Raw genomic sequence first — 7,667 nt, forward strand, 5'->3', positions numbered from 1 at the left:
GGCTGGGGGTGGGAGGATCCTGGAAGGAAATGGGGAGTGACTGCTAACAGATGGGGGGTTTCATTCTGGGTTGATGAAAATTTTCTAGAATTGATTGTGATTCTGGTTGTACAACTCTGTGAACACACTCAAGACAACTGAATTGCACACTTTAAGTGGGTGAATTGTATGACTTATGAATTATAGCTCAGTGAAACTGGGATATATATAAAAGGGTCTGCCTCAAAGAATTGTTGTGAGAACTCAATAAAACCATGCGTGTAGAGCTTTGGTTCTGCAAGAATAGCTACCATGGAGCAGGCACAGACCCTACCTTTGAGTAGCTCGCAGTCTAGTGAAAGAAATGACACAGGCATAAGAAACCAAAAATCCAGAAATGAATGGATAATGATCTCTAAATTAGGTACAGAAAACATGTTGGGCAGATCGTAAGAGAGAGAAGTAACTTGATTATTCATCCATCCATCCATCCATCCATCCATCCATCCAACCATCCATCTATTCATCTATCCAGTAATTGCCTGACACCTATTATATGCTGGATATGGGGAGCAGAGATGAATAGATGAGAGGCAGGCATGCAAACATATAAGTTCCATCACAGCATGATAAATGCCTTGGAGAGGACATAGTGTAAGTCCAAGGGAGGGGTGTGTAATTAACTAACTAAAAAGGCCAGAAAGGGTCTCTCCAAAAGGGGACAGCTGGGCCCTTCTCTTTTTTTCTGATCTAACCTACTTTTCCTTTCAAACTAAAGAACAATGCTTGCTTATTGAAACAAACCAAACTCTGAGGAAGAGAATAAAGATAAAGGCAAATTTCCCTCTCCCCGACGGAATCACTGTTTTGTGGATTTTTTTAATACTTCTCTCTGTGGTCATAGAAATGTACATCTACTTGGCACTGTGTCATGTGTGATCTGGCATGCACTCAGGTCAACCCAGGTAGATCTAACTTGTTCCTTGCCAATGAGGGTGAAGCATAATTTGCTCAAACATTTTTTACTCACAGACACACATTGTTTTCAGGTTGGAGCCATGATAAAATACTGCCATGAACATCTTGACCTTAATTACCAGGGCCTTTAATTTGGCTGGATAGAGTCTCAAAAATGGGATTACAAGGGTCAAAGAGTACATGTATTTTAAATTTTAACAGGCACTACCAGAGTTTTCCAAAAGTTCGTTGTAATTCAGTCTCCCAAGAGAAATGTATGAAAAGGCCCAGTTCCCTGCATCTTTGCCAGCTCTGAATGCTATCAATTTTAAATATTTTCCTCAATCTAATAGGTAATGGTATTTTGTTGCTGTTGTGCTGTTGGTGCTAATAGGGTGACTGTCTTTTCATATGGTTATTGGCATTTCCTTGTCTTTATTTGTGAGTTGACTGAGCCTGGGTTTGAAACAAGTAAATGGCATTTACAAAGCAAATGGGACCCTTAGCAGCAAACATTCTGCATAGAGTCTGTGCAAAGAGCCCAGAGGAGGAAATCTGTTGAGGGAATTATAAGTGGTTTAATGTTGATAACTTTGCAGAACGATGAGAATGGCAGGAAATAAAACTGGATATGTGGATAGAGGGCCAAATCTTAAAGTGTTTTCATGCCATACCCCTAGAATCCCTAGACTTTATCCCCTAGGTGGTAGAGCCATCTCTACCTGGGTGGCTGGTACGGAGTTTGAAATAGTGACTACATTAGGGTCCTAGGGCTGCCGTAACAAAGCACCACAAATCAGGTGGCTTGAAAAAACAGACATTTTTTGTCTCACAGCTCTGGAGGCTCCCTCTGAAACCTGTAGGGGAATCTATCTTTGCCTCTTCCTGGCTTCTGGTGGTACCTACAGTCCTTGGTGTTCTTTGGCTTGTAGCTGCATCACTCCAAATCTGTCCTCACGTGGTGTTCTCCCTCTGTTTCCATCTTCACATCATCTTCCCTCTTCTTATAAGGGCACCAACTTTACTGGATCAGGGGCCCACCCTTTTCCAGCATGACCTCATCTTAACTAATTCCATCTGCAATGAAACTATTTCCAAACAAGATCACATTCTGAAATGACTGGGGGTTAGGACTTCAACATAGCTTTTTGCAGGGGAGGGGTGTACTCGATTCAACCGATAAGGATGGGAAAAGTGTACTCATAAAGAGACTATTTAATGGAGCTCAAATGAGGACAGTGAAAGCAAGGACAGACAAAAAAGGATGCATCCCAGAGAAATTTAGGAAGTAGGATCAACAGGAGTTGGTGATGGAACGTGAAGGGTGGCAGAATATGCTACTTTGGCGTATTGGTTACTTTGATCTGTAGGCACCTGAAAAACAGTAAATGCAGGGAGAGGCTTTCTCTGAACTCCCCTTATCTGCCTAAAGACAGATCTTCTAGAAGGAACTGAATTGTCAAAAATCCACTCCCTGGACATTTCATCACCCAGGAAAGATTGACTCTCATAATAGGAGAAGACACTAGACATCAACACCACACCCAGACCAACTTCGTCGCAAACTGTTATATCTCCCATCTTCTAAGGGCCCATTCACTTTTCTAGAAATCATTTTCTCTCTTCTAAAAGGCCTAGATCTCCCCTCTTCTTTCCCTGTTAAGATGGTATTTAAACCTGAACTCTAAACCACTTCAGGGAGTTACTCATTTTTCCCTGGGTGTCTCCCATGTGTACCTGAGGTATACATGTTAATAAACTTGTTTGTTTTTCCCTTTTTAACCTGTCTTTTATTACAGGGGTCTCAGCCCAGAATTCTGTAGGATAGAGAGAAAATTATTTTTCTCCCCCTACAAATGCAAGGGAAGGTGAGGGAGAAAAAGACACTTCCAGACTTCCAGCTTAGGGTATTGGATAGATGGGGACTCAGTGGGGAGGGAGGATGCCCAGCAAAGAGCTAGGTATACAAGCCCAGGTGGCTCCGCAGAAGAGAGGTTGCAGGCCAATATTTCTCACCTGGACCAATGCCATAACTTCTTAGTTGGCTGCCTGCTCCAGTTTTTGTTGCTTTTCCAATGCACTTTTCGTACAGCGGCCAGAGTAGACTTTTAAAAATCTTTTCCCCTGTATAAAACTCTTCAAGGGCTTCCCTGGTGGCGCAGTGGTTGAGAGTCTGCCTGCCGATGCAGGGGACACGGGTTCGTGCCCCGGTCTGGGAGGATCCCACATGCCGCGGAGCAACTGGGCCCGTGAGCCAAAATTACTGAGCCTGCGCGTCTGGAGCCTGTGCTCCGCAACAAGAGAGGCCGCGATAGTGAGAGGCCCGCGCACCGCGATGAAGAGTGGCCCCCGCTCTCCACAACTAGAGAAAGCCCTCGCACAGAAACGAAGACCCAACACAGCCAAAAATAAATAAATAGATAAAGCAAACTGTCAACAAGTAAAAATAAACACTATTAAAAAAAAAAAAAAAAAAAAAAAAACTCTTCAAGTTTTCTCATTGCTCTTAAAATAATACCAGACTCTTTGCTGTAACTTACAAAGCCCTGCACCGAGCTAATTGACACCCTTCTCCCCAATCTCATTTCACCTCATGTCTTGTTTAAGCTGCTCCAGCCACACAGCGCTCCTTTTTGTTCCTTGAACCCTCCCCATTTCAGGGCCTTTGCACATGCTCTCCCCAGGCTTGGAAGGCTCTTCCTCCAGTGACTCTCTGCCTGGCTTATTCACATTCTTTAAGTGCCACCCTAAATACTACCTCCCCCGAAAGGCCCTTCATGACCATCTTGTCTAAGGCAGCATGGCCACCACTTTACTCTGTCAATTTCCTTCCCATCCCATATCACTGTCTGTCGGTTCTAGTAAGGCCATCTTACTAGACTATAACCTGCACCAAGTCAAGGAACCATGTCTGTCTTGTCCACCCTTGTATCCCCAATGCCTGGCACAATGTCTGGCTTGGAGTAGGTTTCCCTGCATTTTGGTTGAGTGAACAAATGGCCATATAGGATTGTGAGTCATCAGCCTAAGTATGATGGAGGAAGTCGGTGGAGGGGAGAAGGTAGGACGTTGAAACCCTGGGGAGCATCCACTTTGAAGGGGCAGTGAAGGAGACTAAGGAGGATCCAGAGAGGTGAGAACAGTGATGTTGGTGCTCGCTGGATGGGATTTCGAACCATAAATCCAGCCAGGGAGGCTTCCTAAGATGGTGGTGCCTGGAGGTGTTCGTTACTGAAGAAGATGAGCCAATGGAAGAAATAGAAGATCCCAGGTGGAGCAAAGAATCATGAGACAAGGTCCCCACGGCATGAGGAGGGGGTGTGGCCTGGGGCTCTGGTGTAGGGATTAGCCTGGGACAGAGAAATGGCACTCCCCTCCGTGGTCCCTCCTTAGGAGGAGAGGACAGGGTTCCTGTTCAGACTCTTCTGGAAGCACTCCTCCCTAGTTTCCTACATACACCCCAGCTGCACTGGCCTCTTGGTCCTTTAGGACCTTTGCATTAGCTGCGACTTCTCCTGGCAGGCACCTTTCTCATTCTCCTGGTCTCAGCTCAGGTATCTCCTCCTCCAAGAGACCACCTCTGCTAGGAGGTACCTCTGAAATTCTCTATCCTGGCGCTCTTCCTTCCCAGAATGCATGAAGGTCTAGAAGGCACCATTCATCACGACTGTGAGCTCCGTGGGGCAGGCCCGGAGGTCTTGCGCAAGCCTGTATCTTCAGTTCCTCCCATACAGCAGGTGTCCAATGCCCCCCCCTTCCCACTCATCTAGTTGCACAAACCAGAAGGACACGGGCATCAGCCGGTGTCTCTTCGCACCCCATTGCCCCAACCACCTCCAGCCAAACACCAAGCCATGGACCCTGGTCCCACCTACGAGAAACTCCAGACCTACCGACCCTCCCTTCCACTCCTGCTGGGCTCTCAGCCTGGGGGTCCTCCTCACCCTTCCCATTCTCAGCTCAGAGCTGTCTTTCCAAAGTGCAAATCCTGCCCTGCCCCTCCCTTGCTCAACCCCTTCCGGAACTCTTCTTTGCCTTTAGAATACACTGTAAATGCCTTAAAAGTTTCCCAAAGTCTTGCCTCTGCTCTCCTCTCCTCCTGCCCCATAGCCCTGCCCTCTACCTTCCAGTATAGCTCCAGCCTTTTCGAAATCCGGCTCAGAACTCTGTCTCTTTCCTCCCTCACGTGGCTGTACTGGAAAGGGCTCCTCCCCCACTGCCCGGGGGTGCCAGGTTGTCCATCTTGCTCACCATCCTACCCCTGGTATTTAGCACAAGGCAGCACAGAGCATCCTCTTCCCCAACCCCCTCATCAAATAGTGAATGAACTGGAGGCACGGAGGGCAGTTTTGTTTTGCAGGAGAGTGGACGAGTAATGGTTTTCCAGCAGCACTGGGGAAGGGCCACTCCAAGTGGGGGTGGGAGGATGAGCAGACGCCCTCGGGGAGGCAGCAGCAGAGGGAGTCAAGACTTCCAGTAGGTAGAAAGCTTTCGAGTGAGGCAGGCTACAGAGGGTGGGTAATGAGGATGAATGAAGCAGTGCGGCCCAGTGGTTAAGGGTGGGGTCTGAGTCATCAAGATACAGGTGATAGAAACCCACCGTCATAGAACCCGCTTAGTTCCTGAACATGAGCAAAGTGATCAGTCATGGGAGCCCTTGTTGCTGGATTGGAAGCCACAGGACCTGATGAGATGTGACCCAAAAGTCCTAACTGTGATCAGCCGGAACTGGCCCAGGAAGCTGGGCTCACATGAGTGCACCGGACACATAGTCTGGAATCCTGGGGCTGATACTGAGATGGGAGGATCACAGAAGAATCTACTTATCAGGAAAGGCCATGAATCAGCACAGGGAGATAAAAGAAAGGAGATTTGGGGTTGGGTGGAGTGTGGGGCTCGTGTGAATGCTGGTGGGAAGGGCTGGCTCCCTCTCCCCTCAGGTCCCCATGGCTCGTCCCTGGATGCTGGCAATGGCCCCCTCATACGTCTCCTTCAGGAGCCCCTGCCATACACCCTGCACTGGGCAGCCAGAATTCGTTTTAAAAAATGTAAATGAGACCATGTCGCTGGCCTCACACAGCTGAAATCCTGTTAAAGGCTTCCCATGGCTCTTAAGAGAGAGTTGGTGATAAAATGGTGTTTTCCAAACTGAGGTGGGAAGGGGGTTGATGTTAGGTAAGGCATGAAAGAACATTTTTTTTTCATTTTTTAAATTTATTTTATTGAAGTATAGTTTATTTACAATGTTGTGTTAATTTCTACTGTACAGCAAAGTGATCCAGTTATACATACATATATTCTTTTTCATATTCTTTTCCATTATGTTTATCACAGGATACTGAATATAGTTCCCTGTGCTGTAAAGTAGGACCTTGTTGTTGTTGTTTTTTTTACATCTTTATTGGAGTTTAATTGCTTTACAGTGGTGTGTTAGTTTCTGCTTTATAACAAAGTGAATCAGTTCTACATATGTTCCCATATCTCTTCCCTCTTGCGTCTCCCTCCCTCCCACCCTCCCTATCCCACCCCACTAGGTGGTCACAAAGCACCCAGTTGATCTCCCTGTGCTATGCGGCTGCTTCCCACTAGCTATCGATTTTACGTTTGGTAGTGTATATATGTCCAAAGGCATGGGGGAACATTTTTTTATTTCAACTGTGTATTAGGAAAAATATGTGGTATGCCAATTCTTTGATGTCACGAATATTTGTGCTTAGGGTAAGGATACAAAGGAAGCCAATTTAAAGGAAAAAATTAAGGCAATGAGAGTACAGTTGGAGGCCCATGAAGGGGGTGCTCGATCTCAAGGCCCCTCTTCAATCTCATCTGGTCCTCTCACTCCTCCCTCCCTGGCTCTAGCTGTACCTCCCTGCAGGTCCTTGAAGATGTCACCCCCTCATCTGCCAGGAATGTTCTGAAATGTTCTCCCCAGCCTCAGCCCGCACCACTGCCCCCACCTTTTGCTAAGATAACTCCACTCATCCTCCAGATCTCCACTCCAGTGTCACTCTCTCGTGGGGGGCATCTCGTGGTCAGGCCCGCCTCATAGTCCTTCATAGTGTTTCCGAACTGCCGTTTGTGACGATCTGTTTTGTGTCTGGGATTAAACCTGAGGCCCCTGCCAGAAGGTAAGCTTCTTGAAGCTGGATGTGTCTGGCTCACCACTGTAAGCCCAGCACCTAACACAACGCCAGGCTCATACTAAGCACCCATCTGAATGAATGAATGCACGAGAGAATGAATGAACCCAGTGACCTAGAGGCTCCTGCATGCTCACACCGCCCAGCTGGGGCTGCCTCTGTGGAGTTAGGCATCGCCCCTCACCAGTCTTTGAACAAGGGACTCCACATTCCCATTGTGCGCCAGCCTCACAAATGAGTTGGTCCTGAGTGGAGGGTGGAGGAGATTGGGAAGTGGGGACATGGGGGATGGGATGGGGGGGGCGTGGGGACTCCTTCCAGAAGCATGGCTAAGAAGGAAGGGGAGATGGGGTTTCAGCCTCCCTCTCTCCCTCCCTGGTCCTGGCTCTGCCAACAGGGAGAGGTCTTGGAGAGCAGATCTGAGCCCTCTTCCCAGGGGGCCCAGGAGAGATATTTGGGAGGGTCAGGGGCTTCTGAGCCAGGCTTCTGTGGGCCTCCAGCCACTCCTCCCTGGGCCTGGGCTGGGCCTCTTCCTCCGGGCCTCTCCCCACTCCCCAGTGCTTGCCCCCGTGGCCCCCAGATGCCAGACCT

This window comes from Hyperoodon ampullatus (genome assembly GCF_949752795.1).
Source record: "Hyperoodon ampullatus genome assembly, chromosome: 2".
Classification (NCBI taxonomy): domain Eukaryota; kingdom Metazoa; phylum Chordata; class Mammalia; order Artiodactyla; family Ziphiidae; genus Hyperoodon; species Hyperoodon ampullatus.